Below are 24,171 nucleotides of genomic sequence, written 5' to 3'. Positions count from 1 at the left end.
GCGATGCGGGCTCTTTTTTGGTTCCATATGAACTTTAAAGTAGTTTTTTCCAATTCTGTGAAGAAAGTCTTTGGTAACTTGATGGGGATGGCATTGAATCTGTAAATTACCTTGGGAAGGATGGCCATTTTCATGATATTGATTCTTCCTACCCATGAGCATGGAATGTTCTTCCATTTGTTTGTATCCTCTTTTATTTCCTTGAGCAGTGGTTTGTAGTTCTCCTTGAAGAGGTCCTTCACATCCCTTGTAAGTTGGATTCCTAGGTATTTTATTCTCTTTGAAGCAATTGTGAATGGGAGTTCACTCATGATTTGGCTCTCTGTTTGTCTGTTATTGATGTATAAGAATGCTTGTGATTTTTGTACATTGATTTTGTATCCTGAGACTTTGCTGAAGTTGCTTATCAGCTTAAGGAGATTTTGGGCTGAGACAATGGGGTTTTCTAGATATACTATCATGTCATCTGCAAACAGGGACAATTTGACTTCCTCTTTTGCTAATTGAATACCCTTGATTTCCTTCTCTTGCCTAATTGCCCTGGCCAGAACTTCCAACACTATGTTGAATAGAAGTGGTGAGAGAGGGCATCCCTGTCTTGTGCCACTTTTCAAAGGGAATGCTTCCAGTTTTTGCCCATTCAGTATGATATTGGCTGTGGGTTTGTCATAAATAGCTCTTATTATTTTGAGATACGTCCCATCAATACCTAATTTATTGAGAGTTTTTAGCATGAAGGGTTGTTGAATTTTGTCAAAGGCCTTTTCTGCATCTATTGAGATAATCATGTGGTTTTTGACTTTGGTTCTGTTTATATGCTGGATTACATTTATTGATTTGCGTATATTGAACCAGCCTTGCATCCCAGGGATGAAGCCCACTTGATCATGGTGGATAAGCTTTTTGATGTGCTGCTGGATTCTGTTTGCCAGTATTTTATTGAGGATTTTTGCATCAATGTTCATCAAGGATATTGGTCTAAAATTCTCTTTTTTTGTTGTGTCTCTGCCAGGCTTTGGTATCAGGATGATGCTGGCCTCATAAAATGAGTTAGGGAGGATTCCCTCTTTCTCTATTGATTGGAATAGTTTCAGAAGGAATGGTACCAGCTCCTCCTTGTACCTCTGGTAGAATTCGGCTGTGAACCCATCTGGTCCTGGACTTTTTTTGGTTGGTAAGCTATTGATTATTGCCACAATTTCAGATCCTGTTATTGGTCTATTCAGAGCTTCAACTTCTTCCTGGTTTAGTCTTGGGAGGGTGTATGTGTTGAGGAATTTATCCATTTCTTCTAGATTTTCTAGTTTATTTGCGTAGAGGTGTTTGTAATATTCTCTGATGGTAGTTTGTATTTCTGTGGGATCAGTGGTGATATCCCCTTTATCATTTTTTATTGCATCTATTTGATTCTTCTCTCTTTTTTTCTTTATTAATCTTGCTAGTGGTCTATCAATTTTGTTGATCCTCTCAAAAAACCAGCTCCTGGATTCATTTATTTTTTGAAGGGTTTTTTGTGTCTCTATTTCCTTCAGTTCTGCTCTGATTTTAGTTATTTCTTGCCTTCTGCTAGCTTTTGAATGTGTTTGCTCTTGCTTTTCTAGTTCTTTTAATTGTGATGTTAGGGTGTCAATTTTGGATCTTTCCTGCTTTCTCTTGTGGGCATTTAGTGCTATAAATTTCCCTCTACACACTGCTTTGAATGCATCCCAGAGATTCTGGTATGTTGTGTCTTGGTTCTCGTTGGTTTCAAAGAACATCTTTATTTCTGCCTTCATTTCGTTATGTACCCAGTAGTCATTCAGGAGCAGGTTGTTCAGTTTCCATGTAGTTGAGCGGTTTTGAGTGAGATTCTTAATCCTGAGTTCTAGCTTGATTGCACTGTGATCTGAGAGATAGTTTGTTATAATTTCTGTTCTTTTACATTTATTGAGGAGAGCTTTACTTCCAAGTATATGGTCAATTTTGGAATAGGTGTGGTGTGGTGCTGAAAAAAATGTATATTCTGTTGATTTGGGGTGGAGAGTTCTGTAGATGTCTATTAGGTCTGCTTGGTGCAGAGCTGAGTTCAATTCCTGGGTATCCTTGTTGATTTTCTGTCTCGTTGATCTGTCTAATGTTGACAGTGGGGTGTTAAAGTCTCCCATTATTAATGTTTGGGAGTCTAAGTCTCTTTGTAGGTCACTCAGGACTTGCTTTATGAATCTGGGTGCTCCTGTATTGGGTGCATATATATTTAGGATAGTTAGCTCTTCTTGTTGAATTAATCCCTTTACCATTATGTAATGGCCTTCTTTGTCTCTTTTGATCTTTGTTGGTTTAAAGTCTGTTTTATCAGAGACTAGGATTGCCACCCCTGCCTTTTTTTGTTTTCCATTTGCTTGGTAGATCTTCCTCCATCCTTTTATTTTGAGCCTATGTGTGTCTCTGCACGTGAGATGGGTTTCCTGAATACAGCACACTGATGGGTCTTGAGTCTTTATCCAATTTGCCAGTCTGTGTCTTTTAATTGGAGCATTTAGTCCATTTACATTTAAAGTTAATATTGTTATGTGTGAATCTGATCCTGTCATTATGACGTTAGCTGGTTATTTTGCTCGTTAGTTGATGCAGTCCCTTCCTAGTCTCGATGGTCTTTACAATTCGGTATGATTTTGCAGTGGCTGGTACCGGTTGTGCCTTTCCATGTTTAGCGCTTCCTTCAGGAGCTCTTTTAGGGCAGGCCTGGTGGTGACAAAATCTCTTAGCATTTGCTTGTCTGTAAAGTATTTTATTTCTCCTTCACTTATGAAGCTTAGTTTGGCAGGATATGAAATTCTGGGTTGAAAATTCTTTTCTTTAAGAATGTTGAATATTGGCCCCCACTCTCTTCTGGCTTGTAGGGTTTCTGCCGAGAGATCCGCTGTTAGTCTGATGGGCTTCCCTTTGATGGTAACCCGACCTTTCTCTCTGGCTGCCCTTAACATTTTTTCCTTCATTTCAACTTTGGTGAATCTGACAATTATGTGTCTTGGAGTTGCTCTTCTCGAGGAGTATCTCTGTGGCGTTCTCTGTATTTCCTGAATCTGAATGTTGGCCTGCCTTGCTAGATTGGGGAAGTTCTCCTGGATAATATCCTGCAGAATGTTTTCCAACTTGTTTCCATTCTCCCCGTCACTTTCAGGTACACCAATCAGACGTAGATTTGGTCTTTTCACATAGTCCCACATTTCTTGGAGGCTTTGCTCATTTCTTTTTATTCTTTTTTCTTTAAACTTCCCTTCTCGCTTCATTTCATTCATTTCATCTTCCAGGGCTGATACCCTTTCTTCCATTTGATCGCATCGGCTCCTGAGGCTTCTGCATTCTTCACGTAGTTCTCGAGCCTTGGTTTTCAGCTCCATCAGCTCCTTTAAGCACTTCTCTGTATTGGTTATTCTAGTTATACATTCTTCTAAATTTTTTTCAAAGTTTTCAACTTCTTTGCCTTTGGTTTGAATATCCTCCCGTAGCTCGGAGTAATTTGATCGTCTGAAGCCTTCTTCTCTCAGCTCGTCAAAGTCATTCTCCGTCCAGCTTTGTTCCGTTGCTGGTGAGGAACTGCGTTCCTTTGGAGGAGGAGAGGTGCTCTGCATTTTAGAGTTTCCAGTTTTTCTGCTCTGTTTTTTCCCCATCTTTGTGGTTTTATCTACTTTTGGTCTTTGATGATGGTGATGTACAGATGGGTTTTTGGTGTGGATGTCCTTTCTGCTAGTTTTCCTTCTAACAGACAAGACCCTCAGCTGCAGGTCTGTTGGAGTACCTGGCCGGCCGTGTGAGGTGTCAGTCTGCCCCTGCTGGGGGGTGCCTCCCAGTTAGGCTGCTCGGGGGTCAGGGGTCAGGGACCCACTTGAGGAGGCAGTCAGCCCGTTCTCAGATCTCCAGCTGCGTGCTGGGAGAACCACTGCTCTCCTCAAAGCTGTCAGACAGGGACATTTAAGTCTGCAGAGGTTACTGCTGTCTTTTTGTTTGTCTGTGCCCTGCCCCCAGAGGTGGAGCCTACAGAGGCAGGCAGGCCTCCTTGAGCTGTGGTGGGCTCCACCCAGTTCAAGCTTCCAGGCTGCTTTGTTTACCTAAGCGAGCTTGGGCAATGGCGGGCGCCCCTCCCCCAGCCTCGCTGCCGACTTGCTGTTTGGTCTCTGACTGCTGTGCTAGCAATCAGCGAAACTCCGTGGGCGTAGGACCCTCTGAGCCAGGTGCGGGCTATACTCTCCTGGGGCACCGTTTCTTAAGCCCGTCGGAAAAGCACAGTATTCGGGTGGGAGTGGCCCGATTTTCCAGGTGCCGTTTGTCACCCCTGGAAAGGGAACTCCCTGACCCCTTGCGCTTCCCGAGTGAGGCAATGCCTCGCCCCTGCTTCGGCTGGCGCACGGTGCGCTCACCCACTGACCTGCGCCCACTGTCTGGCACTCCCTAGTGAGATGAACACGGTACCTCAGATGGAAATGCAGAAATCACCCGTCTTCTGCGTCGCTCGCGGTGGGAGCTGTAGACCGGAGCTGTTCCTATTCGGCCATCTTGGCTCCTCCCGTTCAGGTTTTTCTTAGTCAGAGATACCTTTGTTTCATTTTATCCACAATTGGGATATTGCAGGATTAAAATACAAATTAAAATCCCTTCAAAAGTGAAAATAGTAAAAAGGCAAAATATTCTGAATAAATGTTTAAAGTCTAATACAGACACATATAGCTGAAGCACAGGAATATGTTGAGATGTATGTGGACATGCCCTGGTGGATATATATGTGTGTCTCCCAGTATTAATACCAATTTTAACATCTACCTTAGGGAATGGTGGGAATTCCAGAGGAGTCTTCCAAAACAAAATTTACATTGAATCTTCTCTGTCCTGTGGAAGAACTCAGAAAGATGAAGTTTTACATGGAATAATGTTCTAGATATGAGAAAACAAATCTTCATTTTGCACTACTTTGGACTGGGAGAAATTTGTGGAAACAGGATTTCTGTGAGCCACAAGTTGGTTAGTAAACATCAGGCCTGGGTGGAAAGCAGAACAGGAGGCCTGGGGAAGGCACAAGACTGTGCCTCTGTAGGAGTGACCACTCACTCTCTGTACATTTCAAAATAGCTAGAAGGGAATAATTTGAATATTTCTAGCATAAAGAAAAGATAAATATTTAAGATTATAGATATCCCAATTACACTGATTTGATTATATGAAGGTATTAAATTATTACATTTACCCGAAATAGGTACATCTAATATGTATCAACAAAAAATAAGATTAAACAAAAGAAAGCTATTAAATTTTTTTCTCTAAACTTCGGTGCCTTTAATATAAACAGTAAGTGGTTATTGTCCTAGCATGCATCTTATTGTCAAGGTAAAGAACTGCTTATACATATAGTTGAAACATTCATGTTGAAAAACAAAGTGCTTTTTGAGCATCAGTGAACATTGAGTGAAGACACATTCCAAACTTGAGGACACCTGTAGTGTTGTCTTCCCAAAAAGCATTTTAAAACAAAATAAGCTCAATGTCTTCTCATTATTTAAATACAGTTGTCTTTTTTTTTTTTTTTTTTTTTGAGATGGAGTCTCGCTCTGTTTCCCAGGCTGGAGTGCAGTGGTGCAGTCTCGGCTCACTGCAAGCTCCACCTCCAGGGTTCATGCCATTCTCCGGTCTCAGCCTCCCAAGTAGCTGGGACTACAGCTGCCCGCCACCATGCCTAGTTCATTTTTTTTTTTTTCTATTTTTAGTAGAGATAGAGTTTCACCATGTTAGCCAGGATGGTTTCGATCTCCTAACCTGGTGATCCACTCACCTCAACCTCCCAAAGTGCTGGGATTACAGGCGTGAGCCACCACGCCTGAGCCACCACACCTGACCCAGTTATCATTTTTATAATTGATCAATGTAATTAATAAGTATATAAGATATAGTATCTTATAGTAATTAAATAATATATATCAGATAAATACATATGCAGATAAACACAGCACCCATTGTTCTTCAGGCTGGCTACAATATTTAGGTGCCACAAAAATGTGATGAAGGTATAAACAAATAAAATTTGTGTGTCATTTTTAAAAAGTATTTTTGCAATCATTTATATCTTTTCAAGCAGAGCCTTTTTCATTGGCTTCGGCATTTATACTGTGATAAGTATGAGTGTACACAGACACACAACAAACTCTCAGTAGGCATGTATGTGCCTCTTAAAATGTGATGCTACTTGAATATATTCTATGTGTATATGTGTTTTTGATGGAAGAAAGTTTGAAAAATCTCAATGGTAAATATCAGTTTTATATAAAAACCAGCATATGTTTAAAAACTATTGTACCCTTCTGAAGTATTTTTCCCTGCAATCCTATCCTCCCCATCTTCTATCTCACTTTTAGATCATCTTAACTAGAAAACAATTTGACAGTTTCTTATAAGCATATATGTACCATATAACCTAGTAATCCCATGCTTGGATATTTACCATATAGGAATGAAAACTTATATTCACACAAAATTTTTCATTGTCCATTGTAATTTTATTTGTAATAGCCAAAAAAAGCAGCTCATATGTTCTTCAGTGGGTAAATGAATAAACAAACTGTCCTTTATCCATATAGTGGAATACTGTTGAGCAACAAAATAGAACAAACCGTTGTTAAATGTGACAACTGGGATGGATCTCAAAGGCATCGTGCTGAGTGGAAAAACAATCTCAAAAGGTTTTCTATTGTATAAGTCTATTTATATAACAGTGTTAATAAGACAAAATTGTAGTAATGAAGAAAAGATGGATGATTGCCACGAACTAGGATGAAGGGTGGTTGCTGGGACTACAAGGGGGAGAATGAGAAAGTTTCTTTGGGGTGATGGCTCAGTTCTGTGTCCTGGTTTTTGGTGGTAGTGTTCACATGAATTTACACATATGACAAAATTCGAATAAACTAGACAACAACTGGTGAAATCTGAATATAGCCCATATTTTAGTTAATAATGTTGTGCCAATGCCAGTTTTCGGATTTTAATCATTGTACTTTGGTTATACAAGACATTATCAGTAATGTAGATGGAACAGGAGGTCATTATGTTAAGTGAAATAAGCCAAGCACAAAAAGACAAATATCACATATTCTCACTCATATGTGGGAAGAAAAAAAAAACAGAATCCCGTGAAGATAGAAGATTTGTAGTACAAATATGAGGTTTGATGGAAGAAATAAGACCTAATGTTAGATTAATCAGTACTATAACTACAGTTTATAATAACCTATTATGTATTTTAAAATAGAAGAGAATCATTTAAATGGTTCAGCATAATGAAAATACATATTTAAGATGATGGATATTGTAAATACATTGATTTGATATTTACAAATTATATGAATGTATGAACTTATTACCTGCACCCTGAAACTGTGTACACCTATCATGCATCAATAAAAATTAATATAAAGCACAGTAAAAATATTTTTTGGTAACTACTGTGTGATTGTACCATTATTTCAAAATAAAAATATAAAAAATAGAGCTCTTCACATAACACTCTCAAAAGGCTCACTAGAAAGGAAAGGACACTACGAGCCTCCTGACACCTTCACCCATACTAATTTCCTTCTATCCTGCTACATACAGGAGCACCTCTCCTCCCATCTAAGACCAAACTCATCAATTAGGTTTTCTAGCCTATCTCTTTACAACTTATCAGCAATCCTATCTATTATTGTAGATATCTCCTCCATCTCTCAGCTGTGTTCTTTCTATGAGTTTGTAAACTTTCTTAGAATACATGCCATTTTTTTAAAAAAAAGTAGTAATTCCTTCGTTTGATCTAATATTCCCTTCTGCCTACATGCTGTCATTTTTCTTCCTATTCTTAAATCCAAACCTTTCAAAAAGGTACATATGTATATATACATACAGAAACCACCTCTTCACCTACTACCTTTACTTCAGCCTACATCAATGCTTGTGGAGAGTTTCAGTGATCATCGGGGGAGGAATTTGTGAAGGGTGATCATCAATAACATTAACCCCACTAAATCCAATGGACTGCTTCACAGTTCTTATCACAGGTCTTTACACTTATTTGTGTGAGTATTTGATTAATATCTATCTCCTCACTAGACTGAGACCAGAGAATAACTTTAAAATTATTGCTCTATTCTTGAACAGAGTGGATGTTCAACTGTGTAAGCCTAAAATTAACAACTGTACATAATCATATAAAAATACAATTCTCTATCTAAGAGGAACTTGTTATTCCAGTGACTTATGTACCATTATTTATTTGAAATGGCCACTTGGTAATCTCAGCTGCATCTCAAGATTATCGTGTTCAAAACTGAACTCAAGATCTTTTTCCTACAACTTATTGACACCCAGTATTCTCCATTTTAAGAAATGGCACGTCTATGCATTCAGTTATACAAGCCTGAAATATAGAAGTAATTCTTAACTTTTATGAACTTTCATATCCAAAACATTCTCCATTTTGCAGATTTTATCTCCCAACTATTGAATGAAACTTCCCTTTCTCTTCTTGAAATGCTAAATACTATCCCACTTATTATCTCTCATTCAAATGGCACATTCCTCATAATTGGTCTTTATACTTCTACGTATTAATATATGGAAATATGTAAATACATATATGTATATTAATATAGTATTACATGGCATGTTAGATATTATATAACTATCATGTATCATATATTAAAAACTGTAAATAATATATATTAATATATTGATGTATTGATATATTAATATAGAAAGGCCAATTATTATTTATAAATACATTGATATATGAACAGTTACCCAAATGAATCCTGAGTTTACTTGGACTCGACACATCCAATAAGCAGCAGCAGAGTGCCTACTCTGTGTCAGGCACTCTAAGCTATTCGAGATTCCAAAAATGTCCATGTATGGCTCCTGCCTTCAAGTCTTTCAGTCCTAAACTGTGCTTCAGGTTGTCTGAGTGACCTTGCAGGGAATCGGTAACCAGTTTACTTGCCATTTTCCTTTATCCTGATAATCCTGAAAGTCTTTGTTATGAGCAAAATTTTGTCATGTCTCCCTGCAAGACTCCTCAAATTCATATGTTGAAATCCTAACCACCAGTACTTTAGAATGTGGCTGCACATGGAAATAGGAACTTTAGAGAGGTAGTTAAGTTAAAATGAAGTCATGAGGATGGACCCTAATCCAATATGAAAGGTATTCTTATAATACATAGGGATAAGACCCTAATCCTTATGACAGGTATCCTTATAGGACATAGACAGGTAGATACAGAGGGAGGATCACATAAGGACACAATGAAAGGTGGTCATCTACGAGTTGAGGACAGAGGCCTTACCAACCTTACTAGCACCTCGATCTTGGAATTCTATCCCCAGATCTGTGAAGAAATAAGTTTCTGTTGGTTAAGTCACCTAGTGTGTGCTACTTTGTTATGGCAGTCCTGGCAAACAGATACTTTCTCCCTTCTCTATAGGTACGTACTTTTGAAATCTTGGCATACTTTCCAACAAAGCTGACAAGACTTTTTAATAACAATAACTAAAACTTGTATAGGGCTTCAAACTTTAAATAACTGTGTACATGATGCCTTATTTAATCTTTATACCAACCTGAGAATATCAGTGTTATTTCTCTTTCTAGTTTTTTTTTGTGCAATTTACTTCCTCTTAAACTCTCCCTGTAAGTGATGGAGCCTGGATTAAAACCCAGTGTTTTGATTTTCAAGCTTACGGATGTTTAAACAATTGCCTGAATATTCCACAAACTGTATGATGAGCAATTCAGAATTAACTGTAATTGGCTTTCTTCATAAAAAGTGGTTAACACAATAGGATTCTTTTATCTCTTCTCATCAAGGAGTTGAGATGTGCATGTGTGGAGCTGTGTGTGAGTCTGTAGCCTCTGGTGACTAGCTGAAACATTTACAGTCAATTGGAATCAAACACCTCACAACAGTATTCTCCAAATGATGTTGATTAAGTGAAGCTTTTCTTCTCTCACAACCTAAAATAATCTTGTTTTGCAGAAATAAACAATAACAGTGGCCTGGGGATATTCAGGGAAGATTCCACCACAGAAAACAGAATGTGGAAGTTTGTTAGTGTTTTTTGCCTCTATGAGTTGTTATGAAACCTTGTGTTTCGAATCACAGCATGGCAAACTCAGTTTATCAATATCTGGATACTGAATTCAAGATCTTGGTACCTTACTGAGCTGCTATGAAAAGCTATACAGGAATAACTTGAAATTTTTAAATATTCTATTTGTTATTAATGCATTTTTATCTAGTCAAAGCAGGACTTCTGCTTGGGAATCTACTTAAGTAAAAACTATATTTCTAAGGTATTTTTATATAAGTGGTTTCTTGCTAATTAGTAGAAGATATTCTTTCCAAAGAGAGGCCTTCTTTACTCTTCATCTCTGCATGTTAAGCTGTTTGTGAAAAATACTTAATATTTCAAAGATTTCTCAAAGTCTCAGAAATAAAGATCATCATGAAAATCAACAAAAGTAATTATGGTCCTCATCAAACACATCAAATGTCCGTGCTTGCTTTTTTGTCCATGTTCTGGAATATTAAAAATGTTAGTCGGCCGGGCGCGGTGGCTCACGCCTGTAATCCCAGCACTCTGGGAGGCCGAGGCGAGTGGATCACCTGAGGTCAGGAGTTCGAGACCAGCCTGGCCAACATGGCGAAACCCTGTCTCTACTAAAAATACAAAAATTAGCTGGGCAGGGTGGCGGACACCTGTAATCACAGCTACTTGGGAGGCTGAGGCAGGAGAATCTCATGAACCCAGGAGGCAGAGGTGGCAGTGAGCCGAGATCGTGCCATTGCACTCCAGCCTGGGTGACAAGAGCGAAACTCCATCTCAAAAAATAAAAAATAAAAAATGTTAGTCAACAATGTCATTATCTATATTTGTTAACAAGTTATGGAGGCATTATCATATATATTAGGTTTGTTAAGTGGAAAAATGAAGCAGTTCAGCAAGTCCTCAAAGGGCTTATGGTCATTTGAAAAAGCAGAATAGGTATGAGTGTAAATGGTTTGAAATTATTAAATATACCACCTCTGAGGTAAGACAAATAGAGATACTTCTACCTATTGTTTTTTGAATTTATGTCTTTAACTTCATTTATTGTCAAATTTTAATGACTAGTAAATGCAAGATAAGATCAATTGGTAGTAGAGACAATACCATATTGCATTGTTTCTTATTTTACGGGAAATGCCTTTTTTTCTACATTAAATAGAATGCTTACTTACTGCAGGGCTGAGGTATATTTATTACATTATTCTGTTAAGACTTATCAATCAATTCTTATTTAATTCAGGGTTTTTTGACACAAGTGGATGTTGGATTTTGTCAAGCAAAAGGTCTGCTACTGTAAAAATTATCAGATGGTTTTTCTTCTTGGTTCTATTAATGTGAAAGATTTTATTAAAATACTTTATAATAGAGGATTAATTATATTAATGTACTCTTGATTCCTTTTTAATATTTGCATAAATATTCATAAGTGGGGTTGGGCTGTAAATATTTTTTTGTTTGTTTTTGTTTTGTTTTTTTGTTTGTTTTGAGATGGAGTCTTGCTCTGTTGCCTAGGCAGATCACAAGGTCAGGACTTTGAGACCAGCTTGGCCAATATGGTAAAACCCCGTCTCTACTAAAAATACAAGAAAATTATCTGGGTGTGGTGACCCAGGGTGGAGTGCACTGGCACGACCTCTGCTCACTGCAACCTCCACCTCCTGGGTTCAAGCAGTTCTCTGCCTCAGCCTCCTGAGTAGCTGGGATTACAGGCACCCACCACCACGCCTGGCTAATTTTTGTATGTTTAGCAGAAACAGGGTTTCACCATCTTTGCCAGGCTAGTCTTGAACTCCGCCTCATGCAGTGTTGACAGGCTGGTCTCCAACTCCTGCATTCAAAGGATGTTCCCACCTCAGCCTCCCAAGTAGCTGGGGTTATAGACACGTGCCACTATGCCTGGCTTCCTCTCTTTTAATGTCTATGTTGTTGTTACTTCTAAATTTGTATGTTTGTGGTTTTATTTTTTTCTCTTACTTAGCTTATCATGTCAGTTTTGTTGATTTTATTGAAGATTGATATGTGAGATTTATTTGTTGGTTTCATAGTTTTTTGTTGGTTTATTTTTTTGCCCCAATTTTTATTTCTTATCTCTCTACATTTATTTAATTGTACATTTTTGGTTTTAATAATTGTTCTAATTTTTTTACTTTTATAGTTTTTATTGATATAGGTATTTGATGTTATCAGTCTTATTCTATAACTGCCTTTCTTGTAAGTCAAGATTCTAAAATGTCCTGTTTTCAGTAAGATAAAATAAAATGTCCTGTTTTTATTATTATTCTATTTAAGCAATTTCATAATTTTGTTTTGTATTTCCCTTTTGACCTGAGATTTATTTAGCACACTTTCGGTTTCTATATTAAAATCTCTTTTGAAAATAATTTTATGATTTCTAGCAGAAAATATTATTTATTAGCATATTTTGTGGGTTAACAAATGGCCATATTTTGTACATGCTTCATATTTACTTGAACATAATTTATCCTCTTTTATTGAGGTTCCTACTTGGATATATATCACTGATCAATTTATTGAAAAGTAAAAGGAATGGCAAAAACTGCAATTACTTTTGCACCGACCTAATATTAATTATTTGTTAATTCTTTTACATACTTTCTAACTCTTTATCCACTTAATCAGTCTTGGATTGTAAGAGTTGGGTTAAATTCTACTGTTATTAATATATTTCTGCTTATTTCTTTTGGAACTATACTTTTAACCTCCTAAAATTTGTTGCTGTACAAATATCAATAACTGTCATCATTATAATCTGTAACTTTTAGCATCATGAGATGCCATTTTTGTTTCTTTTATGCTTTCACAACAGTATTTTACCTCATCAAATATCAGCATCAAAATTCTGGCTTTCTTTCTATTTGTGTGTATGTGTGTGTTTGTTTTTGGTTTACTTTTTAAGTATAATGGTGCTGAATCTCTTTGTATTATGATGTTTCATGTATAATGTTAAAATTTGATTTTTTAGCCAATCTGAAAAGCTGTGTAGGTTAAGTTCTCTGATATTTGCTGATATTACGAATATGTTTAGTCTTAGTTTTGTAATATTATTTCATATTGTATTTCTATATACTCAAATACTTCATAATCATCTTTTGTTGGCAAATAATCTGAATTTCAAACATATAAGAACTATTTAAACTTGGCATATGCATCCCTACAAAATCTCTACACTTCCTTAACAGAAAATAAGAAATTTCAAGGATACATATATATATATATATACATATATACAGTAAAACTATTGATATTTGAGGTTAAAAAATTGTAATTCAATGTAATATCATTGATATTCCCATTTGCCATCAATTACCATATAACTAACTTTGTGAGTCTTTGCAGATTTTTATAAGTGAAACACTTGCTGCTTTACGCCTGATTATTTTTTAATCTGATTATTCACAGCTTGCTAATTTGTAATTGGGTTTTTACAACTAGAAAACCTCCAGATTTCAGAAAAACTAATTTATTTTTTTCTTTGCTTAATTGTAGTGTTCACACTCAAAACAGTGTAGTGAGATGACTTCTAGTGGGTTTTGTGCAGTGTTTTGGAACCAATAAAATATATTATTGATTGCCTAATGAAAAGCACCATGTTCATACAAATTTACTGAGTCTGGGCAGGGATACAACTGCTACTTTTATTCTTTTTAGAGAATCACCTGCCATTTTACCAGGGTCTATTGCTACATATCAAGTGTGCTTTAAATTAGGTTGGGGTTACCTACAGGGAACTTTGTTAGGTGCTCTTATCCTTTTCCTTTCCTGCAGAGCTACCCATTGCTTCTCATTTAGCCAAAAATCATCAAAATTAATTATGATTGAGTGGTATAAAAGTTGAAACAAAGTACAAGTTAAGTCCCTTTGATTCTCTCAAAATTACAGAGTAGAATTTTATATTGTATTTACCACATTACTATGTAAGGTTTAGGCATACTGACAGGGTGGGCAGATTAAATTTGCTGATTTAAAAATCAGAATTTTAAGAAAACACCTAGAAAAGAGATAGTGCAAAGAGAGCCATGCTTACCAGGATCAAATGAAAAATTATGAAAATATTTTCATTTCATTAGTGCTTTTGACTAATGTTCTCAAAATATGGTCAATGTAGAGATGTCACAATTGGAAGAATAAAAACAAAGTGAGAAATTTTGTCATTGACTCTCACGAATATATAATCTAGTATGTCTTATATGACATTAGATACTATCAAGTAATACTGCAAAATAGCATTTGTATTCATCAGAAAAGTTTATGGTAACAAATACCACCTGCATCTCTGTTCTATTAAACAACAAAGGTTTATTGCTCACCTACGCTACACCTTTAATGCAAGAAGTTCTATTCAGATAAAAAGGAGCTCTAGACAGTATTATATGGGCAATTAAATATTCCAGTCTAGAAGTGACACATGTCTCTTCTGCTCACAACTCATTGAAATGGCTATACCCATAAAGGGCCAGTAATTTCAATCTTTCTATGTGCCAGAGAACAATGAATAGTTATCAAAGAACCCTAATGACCACCACAGTACCTAAGAATTAAATTGAGTGGGGCACATAACTGCTATTTGGGAAAAGACATAATAGAAACATTAAAATCTCTAGTCACTTTTCAGCAAACAAACTGATCTGCATCTAAGTTGTCCCAGATACTGCCTTCAAATACCTTAAATGAATAGAAAGAAGATAAAAATAGACATCCATCTATCTATCTATGCAATTGCAAAACAATGTGTCACTTATATTATGGAAACTAAAACACCACAGTATATTGTGCTATTCATGCCTAGACTAGCTCACAAGTATTATTGAAAGTAAAATGATCTTGAATTATAAAACCATAGTGATGCTTTCATGGGCAATGCCATTCACTATTCTAGTCTGTGCTGCCAATAACATATCTCCCCATGCACTAGATTTGGGAAGAAGCACACAAGAGTTTTGCATAGTTTGATGTCTATCATAAGAGGCTTCTATCATGGATGTGATGAATATGAGAGGGATAAAAATTAAAAAATGAAGTTTCCAGAGAAGAGTTAATTTTTAAAATCTTTTTCTAGCATTACATTGAAAAGTAACATCTGTCATAGAATTCTAACTGGTGAAAACTCAATTGGTGTTTTTTAGAGATCAGCTTGAGAATACATTACACACTATTACAATTGCTTGACATGTAGTAGTCACTTAGATGTACTGGTATATATGTTTGTGTATTTGATTGCTTTTAAATAAATAAACGCTATTTTCATCCTCGGGCACAATTCCTTTCAGTTGCCGCTATTTGGTATTGCAATCGGTGTTCCTCTCTCTCTGTGATCAATACAGAAGGTTTATGGATCTTTGAGCAGTTTTTCAAATTAGCTGATGTTGAGGAGTAGGATAAGGTCTCCAGAGTTGTTGAGACATGAAAAAAGATGAATTTGTGGAAAGTAAAGAAGTAAATGATATGGTTTGGCTGTGTCCCCACCCAAAGCTCATCTTGAATTGTAACTCCCACAATTCCCACATGTCATGGGAGGAACCCGGTGAGAGGTGACTGAATTATGGGGGCAGGTCTTTCCTGAGCTGTTCTCATAATAGTGAGTGAGTCTTATGAGATCTGATGGTTTTAAAAACAGAAGTTTTGATGGGGTTTTTTTCTTGTAAATGTGTTTAAGTTCCTTGTAGATTCTGGATATTAGACCTTTGTCAGATGGATAGATTGCAGAAATTTTCTCCCATTCTATAGGTTGCCTGTTCACTCTGATGATAGTTTCACTGGATGAGCGCTGAAGCTCTTTAGTTTAATTAGATCCCATTTGTCAATTTTGTCTTTTGTTGTAATTGCTTTTGGTGTTTCAGTCATGAAGTCTTTGCCCATGCCTATGTCCTGAATGGTATTGGCTAGGTTTTCTTTTAGGGTTTTTAGAGTTTTAGGTTTTCTGTTTAAATCTTTAATCCATATTGAGTTAATTTTTGTATAAGGTGTAAAGAAGGGGTCCAGTTTGAGTTTTCTGCGTATGGCTAGCCATTTATTAAACAGGGAATCCTTTCTCCATTGCTTATTTTTGTCAGGATTGTTGAAGATCAGATGGTTGTAGATGTGTGGCATTATTTCTGAGGCCTCTGTTCTGTTCCATTGGTCTATATTTCTGTTTTGGTACCAGTACCATGCTGTTTTGGCTACTGTAGCATTGTAGTATGGATTGAAGTCAGGTAGCATGATGCCTCCAGCTTTGTCCTTTTTGCTTAGGATTGTCTTGACTATATGGGCTCTTTTTGGGTTTCATGTGAAATTTAAAGTAGTTTTTTCTAGTTCAGAAAGTGGGCGAAGGATATGAGCAGACAGTTCTCAAAAGAAGACATTTATGTACCGACAAACATACGAAAAAAAAAGCTTATTATCACTGGTCATTAGAGAAATGCAAATCAAAACCTCAATGAGATATCATCTCACACCAGTTAGAATGGCAATCATTAAAAAGTCTGGAAACAATAGATGCTGATGAGGATGCGGAGTAAAAGGGAATGCTTTTACATTGTTAGTGGGAGTGTAAATTAGTTCAACCATTATGGAAGATAGTGTGGTGATTCCTCAAGGATCTAGAACCAGAAATACCATTTGACTCAGTAATCCTATTACTGGGTATATACCCAAAGGATTATAAATCATTCTACCATAAAGACACATGGGCCAGATGCAGTGGTTCACGCCTGTAATCCCCGCACTTTGGGAGGCTGAGGTGGGTGGATCATGAGGTCAGGAGATCGAGACCATCCTGGCTAACATGGTGAAACCCCGTCTCTACTGAAAATACAAAAAAAAATAGCTGGGCGTGGTGGCGGGCACCTATAGTCACAACTGCTTGGGAGGCTGAGACAGGAGAATGGCTTGAACCCAGGAGGCGGAGCTTGCAGTGAGCCAAGATCGTGCCACTGCACTCCAGCCTGGGCGACAGAGTGAGACTCCATCTCAAAAAAAAAAAAAAAAAAAAAGACACATGCACCTGTATGTTTACTGCAGCACTATTTACAATAGCAAAGACTTGGAACCAACCTAAATGCCCACCAATGATAGACTGGATAAAGAAAATGTGGCATATATACACCATGGAATAATATGCAGCCATAAAAAAGAATGAGTTCATGTCCTTTGCAGGGACATGGATGAAGCTGGAAACCATCATCCTCAGCAAACTAACACAAGAACAGAAAATGAGACACCACATGTTCTCACTCATAGGTGGAAACTTATGAATGAGAACAATGGGAATACATGGACATAGGGAGGGGAACATCACACAGTGGGGCCAGTTAGGGGATGGGGAGAAGGGGAAGGGAGAGTATTAGAACAAATACCTAATGCATGTGGGTCTTAAAACCTAGATGACGGGCTGATGAGTGCAGCTAACCACCATGACACATGTATACCTATGTAACAAACCTGCACGTTCAGACGTGTATTCCAGAACTTGAAGTAAAATTTTTTAAAAAAAGTAAAAAAAGGAAGCTTTCTCTGTACCAGCTCTCTCTTCGCCTGCCACCATTCATGTAAGATATGACTTGCTCCTCCTTGCCTTCTGCCATGATAATTGTGAGGGGTCCCCAGCTGTGTGGATTTGTAAGTCCATTAAACCTCTTTCTTTTGTAAATTGCCAAGTCTCGGGTATGTCTTTATCAGCAGCCAGAAAACAGACTATTACAGTAAAGATTTAAAATGGACTGTGATGAGCCAACAATTAGGTTGTGCTACCAAAACCAGTTGCTCCTCTTCCTTCTCTGTTGTCCTTTACCTATGATGCTTAGTACATCTACATAACACCCTAGATCAAGTAAGATTAAGAAGAACTCTATAATGTGTGAGAGTTCCAGTGGCTTCTGAAATAAAGGAAAAAAGGAAGTCTTCCTTTGTAGTATTGTGGAAGGAAGAGGAGATTGCTATAGGTAGCTGGTGAGGGTGTCCTCTCAAATTTCAGGTCCACCTGGAACTTCAGAATGTGATCTTATTTGGAAATAAAGTCTTTGCAGATGTAATTAGTTAGAATTAAGTCATAAGACATTAGAATGTGGCTGAAATCCAGTATGACTGTTGTTTTTATACTAAGAAAAGCTCCAAATATGTAGACACACACAGGGAAGAATCTTACATGACAAGAGAGGCAAGGATTGGAGTTATATTGCCACAAGCCTGAAATCACCTGAAGCTAGGAAGAGGCAGGGGAGGATTTTTCTCTAGACCATTCAGATGGAGCATGGCTCTGCTAACACATTGATTTTGGACTTCTGGCCTCTACCACTGTGAGAAATTAAATTCGTGCATTTTAGGTTACCTGGTTTAATGGTACCTTGTTATAGCAGTCCTAGGAAACTAATACAAATAAGTATTTTCTGGTTATATGGTGTGTGCAAATCCATGGCGAATTCTATTTTATAATAATCTCTTTGATTATCTTAACTTTTAAGTTCTAATGCTAATTAGATCCACTTATTGATTTATTGATATAGTAAATGGACTACTATTGTATGTTTGTATTGCCTGTGCATGTGTGAAAAACAAGGTATAAATTTGCATAGTACATCTAATAAGTGGCTTTATGTATTACTAGGAAACAATCCACGAATGGTACAAATGGAGATTACAAAAATTAAGATTTAAATTCTTAACAATAAAAGCAGGATGGCATAACAGAAGAGGTGTAAGGATAAAAATCAAAACACTTGAGTTCTAGTGTTGCTGCTACAATTTATATGTGCATGACGTTATGCAAGCCATTACATTTTTCTACATCTGTAATCAGAAAATAAAAATGTCAGACTTTCCATTTCACAGGATTGCTTGAGAAATGAACATACTTGAACTACTTTATTAAAGTGTATAGTCATATGAAGTTTATTTTGTTTATTAGATAATTAAGAAGGTACTTGAATGAAATATATATAACTCACATTTGCAAGCCATATGTTCTGGTATGATGGAAAATCACTGTTCAATCAATGTGCTTATCTTAATGGCTTAGAGAGAAGCTTATCAGAGACAAAATTATTTTCATAATTCAGGTTGTCATTTTTGGAAGGTTATCTAGAGCCATTTTGCAGACCTGAGAACAAGTGGATGAGTGACATCTGCAATTTGTAACTTTGGCTTTTTAGTGCACAAACACAGGACCAATAATTCACAAAATCTACAAGTCTTTTTTTTCACACTTCACAGAAATATTTCTGAAAAGCTTTATGCCAACAATTGGACCTCATCTTTCTAATCAGCTTTTTAGCAAAAATGAAAACAGTGGTGCTGTTATCCAGGGATTTCCTAGAAGAACTGATGAAATGTCAGGCTAGTCATTTGCTTGCTTTGTTGATTGCAGAGAGGGCATTTTTTCTTGTTCAGTTTTTGACTTTTATCAATTAACACAGACAACATGATAAAGGGGAAGAAAGCCAATGATATCTTCACGCATGCAGAAATAAGAAAAATTTATGAACATTGGTACTTTTCAAAAGATAATTTGTCTTCATTTCCATCATTTTGTGTGTACTACTGGCATTTTGACACCTGCAGATTTTGGCTTGGCCTGTATTGAACAGATGCACACTCCATCACACATGGGTATGGTTTTTAGGCAATGCATTTTTCCTTCACAAGCATGTCACCCACCCACCGGAAAGAGCTGAATACCACCATTGATTCTGTATATTTCTTTCAAATCATACTTTGTATTTTATTTCTGCTCATTAATACGATAGTGAAAAATCTTATCTTCTGTACCCTACCTTTTAAAAATCTAGGTTTCAATATTATTTACTTTTTTTTCCTCTCAGTTACTTTTGATTTTCATTGGTAAGAATTTATAAAGTGTAACAGAATGAGTGGAAAATCAATGAATACCCCATTGGTTAAAATCTCCATTATGGCTTTTTAATTAATAACATGGTGATAATTAAGTGCCACTTAATGTCAACTGATTTTATTTAAAAAGCAATTTTTTATATTTTTCATAATTTGGTTTCAACTTTGTAGACACCATTTGCTTTATGTTTTGTGAATTTTGAGGACATACTTAAAACTAACAGTAACATTATTAAAATATGAAAATATTGATACCATTAGCTAAAGCTTATCCACTAGGAGGAGCTGAGTGCTTTATCAAGTATATGTGAAATTTATGTCTAAAAACATTTAGTAAAATATTATCAGTATGTTGAGATTAATACTGATAAAAGTAACATTAAGTTGAGATAAATTGAATGCCATTATGGTTATATAATAACTTGGAAGCAAAAAGTACAGAGTAAATTTTATTGTATGCTTCCAGCTAATTAGATTACTGAGTGGTTTGAAGTAACTAAAATAAAATTCTACATATGTGATTTTTTTTAACATCAAAGATCCTTGTAAATTTTTTTATATGTTTACAAAATTAAACTGCTTTATAACCAATTTAGTATAAAATAGATCTAAAAGTAGGATATTGAAAAATGCAGGGCAGGGAGTCTGTCTGAATCTGCTGTGATTCTGGGGGCTGCCCAATTCGTGAATCATTCATTGCTCAGTTAAACTCCTTTAAATGTAATTTGATTGAAGTTTTTCTTTTAACAGATGGTGTCAGAAGCGGGGTTCAAAGTAGAGCTTTAATGACCCCCAGAAGTGCTGAGTGAACAAGCAAGGTACCTGCAAGGACCCACTTGTGTCCTTTGATCTCTCAGAGCAGTGGGTAAGTTCTCTCTCAGATTTTAGAGTGCCACAGATTTGTGTTTTGAGCTTTCTGATTTTCTTTGAGCAAATTTCTGTTCTAAACTGGGTTTGGATGTAACAGCAGAAACTGGACTGAGTCCAGGGTCAGATTTGATCTGGTAATTAACTGGCTTGGATCTAGTTAGAGGACTCTTACATCTGACTGGGTCAGAAAGAAACTGGTAGTAAATGGTAATATTGTTGGGGTTGTAAAGTTTGGCTTCCGAAAATTTGCAGGGATTTTTGTGTTCTACCCCTCTGTTTCATTTTTCTTGCATTCTTAGGTAGAAAAATCACTGGCTAAGGCAATCAAGGGAACCTGAGAGTAAAGCCAATATTTTAGGTAAAAATGGGATCCTTAATTTCTAAAAAACTGATTTCCTTTCAACTTAAACATTAGGCTCAGGAAGCAACAAAGTCTTACAGAAATGGTGAAGTCTTACTAAAGATAACTTACAGTGGAACATTCTGAATGAACAACAATGTATTGAAGTGAATTTAAAAATGAGGGCTCCCCAAAATTAAATCTACTGACTTTTTAGCTTAGTTACTATTCCGATCCAAAGGAAATAGACTGCAACACCAATTGGCTGACTTTGGATACGTACTGACGTACATTTCACCTGAGTAAAGGATGAGATTGGGTTAGAGGCCCTCTCCTCAGTAAAGTCCCTCTTGGTTAAAATGGATTAAAGGTGACAGGGCCCAACGAGGGGCCAATTTGACCTTTTCCAGTTCAATATTGGGTGCTAAGCAGAGTGGCTAATGTCTATGTTTTGTCACACATACTTTCCTCTGGCCAGAATGGAAAATGTTAATTTGGTTACTACATAAAGCTCCTTGGGCAGCATCTTGCAAAATGAGGAGGATTTTGCCTGTGGTTCCATGATTTTCCATTGTGATGCAGCTTGGTCCCCGGAGGTATGGTGTGGCAAACAGGGTTGCTAGGGCTGCTCATGGAAGGGGAACCAAGACACCTGACATGCTGGCAAAAGGGTAAGAATTTTCTACTAGTCAGGCTTCTGGTCTCTCCTTCTCTGTGCAAACCAGTTGAATGAATGATAAAAATCACTGTTTATCTCCTGTGTAAAGTTTTGATTACTGTGAAAAAGGATTCTGAGGTTAGTCTTAAACTGTGGTGAATCTGGTGTATTTTGTGCTATGAATTTGTCTTTCTGTGTCATTCTGTCATGAATAGGGGTGTCTTAGGATACCTTAGGATACTTGGGCTTAGGACCCCATAAGCTCACTATTCAAGGTGGCCCAGCAAGCTGGTCAGTTACAAACTTTGCTGCAGGTCTCTGAAAAAAACAAAAGAAAAACTGGATGAGGTCTGCATCTTGTTTTATGTCCTTGGGAGCTTAACCTTGTGACCATATGTCAGTACTTTCTTTTGGTTTCTGCCATTTTACAGTGGTGGCCCAGGTTCAATCCTGGCTTAGGAAATGAGTACTTTCTAGTTGGTATCTGTGTGACATTTACCATTTGACAGTTCTCTTCCCTTCCATGAACAACTTCTGTCTTCCCTTCTTGAATTTTTCTGTCTTCAAGCTACTTTTGAAGATTCTAGATATTGTAAAAACTACCTGTGTTCCCAGCCCTATTTCTTGAAGGATGTACCCTAAAGCAAATAATCCAATTAAGAAACTTCAAAACTGGCAGGTGAAAAATCTTACAACTACCAGATCTTCTTCTGTCTGTCTGTGTAGTTATGTATGTGACGTTTATATAAAAGAACTCTAATTAATTGGCTTAAAGAAAAATAAGTGCTTAAATCAAACATTTGGAAAGAAAAATAAAAACTAATTCTTTTTAGTTCACATAACTTTAGTAATCTTTGGGAAATAAAAAGTTTTAAAGATTATTGGTAAAATAAGGACATTTAGTCTAAATTAGGCAGGTCAGATATTAGGTATTCCAAAGACTTTAAGGTCATAAACTGCTGTGACTTTTGAAAATTCTTCAATTTACCTACCATGAACACATTAGACTCTAGATAAGGCCTTGGGACATGTTGAATTAGCCATGCCCCCTAGCTATGCCAAGAAGGTTATAAAGAAAAGAGTTTATATAAGGGAGGATCCCATATGGTAAATTCATGTCCTAAATTAAAATAACTGGTTGTTTAAAAAGAGGAATGTTTAGGACAAGCCAGAAAATCCAAGCATGTCGTAGATAGTCTGTGTAAGTCGTGAACTGATTGATGAAAGGAAATTTATGCACCAAAAGTAGAAGTTCCTAAGAGTTACCATTATAACATGAAATTAAGACTACTAAAAAAACAGTTTTATTAGTACATGCAAGGTGTATGAGGAATGTGAAATGTGTTTTTGGTTAAAGATTATAAGAAGGCATCCAGGCGCTATGTCTCAAACCTTAATACCAGCACTTTGGGAAGCTGAGGTGGGAGGATCACTTGAGGTCTGGAGTTCAAGACTAGCCTGGCCAACAAGGTGAAACCCCATCTCTACAAAAAGTACAAAAATTAGCCCAGCGTGATGGCACACACCTGTAATTCCAGCTACTCAGGAGGCTGAGGCAGGAGAATCTCCTGAACTCGGGAGGTGGAGGTTGCAGTGAGCCAAGATTGCACCACTGAACTCCTGCCTGAGTGACAGAGTGAGACTCTGTCTCAAAAAAAAAAAAAGATTATAAGAAGTCTTGGGGATGTAAATCTTTTACAGAGGGTTAGAAGATTGTTTTAACTTAGATAAATCTAAAAATTTGAACAAGTTGTGGAAGAGTTGTAAAAATTAATCTTGTAAAAGAAATTCTCTGTGTGGTAATTCTGTCTGGGTTAAGTTTCATTTGGTCATGATGTGTAATGTTTTTAATATGTTGCTGAGTTTGGGCTGCAAATATTTTGTTGACTTTTTGTCTATATTCAGAGAAATTTTGATACGTGGTTTTCTTTTTTGTGATATTTTTGTCTGGAGTTAGCATTGGGGCAACTCACAATGAATTGAAAATTGTTGCAGCTTCTGAAATCTTTAACACTTTATGAATGTTTCATGTCACCTCTTTTTAAAGTACTTGATAGAATTTACCTGTAAAATCACCTGAATCTGAATTTTTCTTTCTTGGAAGCATTTTAATTACCAGTTTAACTCCTTTACTTGGTATATGTGTATTCACATTTTCTATTTCTTTTCTTCTCAGGATATATAATTTGTTTTTTTGTTTTAACATTTGTCCATTTATTTGTCTAATTTTTCAGCATAAAGTTGCTTTTATTTCCTTATATACATTTTAATTTCTGTAAAATCTATAATGATACACTGCTTTTCATTTTGGATTTTAAAAATTTTTGTCTCTTTTTTCTTGTTCAGTATATATAACT

The 24,171-nt window shown here is 36.4% G+C and overlaps 1 long non-coding RNA gene across 2 annotated transcripts in view; it reads left to right on the top strand.

Moving 5' to 3' along the window:
- LOC134739866 (uncharacterized) overlaps positions 1-23,465 on the top strand; it is a 216,329-nt gene extending 192,864 nt beyond the window's left edge. For both annotated transcript variants that reach the window (XR_010126935.1, XR_010126934.1), the window contains exon 3: positions 20,697-23,465. This is a non-coding gene — a long non-coding RNA (uncharacterized LOC134739866). The remainder of the gene's footprint in view (positions 1-20,696) is intronic.
- Positions 23,466-24,171: the final 706 nt, after the last annotated feature.

Source organism: Pongo pygmaeus, chromosome 6 (assembly GCF_028885625.2).
Source record: "Pongo pygmaeus isolate AG05252 chromosome 6, NHGRI_mPonPyg2-v2.0_pri, whole genome shotgun sequence".
Taxonomy (NCBI): domain Eukaryota; kingdom Metazoa; phylum Chordata; class Mammalia; order Primates; family Hominidae; genus Pongo; species Pongo pygmaeus.
Note: the sequence above shows the minus strand (reverse complement) of the source record. Positions and strands in the feature narration are given on the sequence as shown.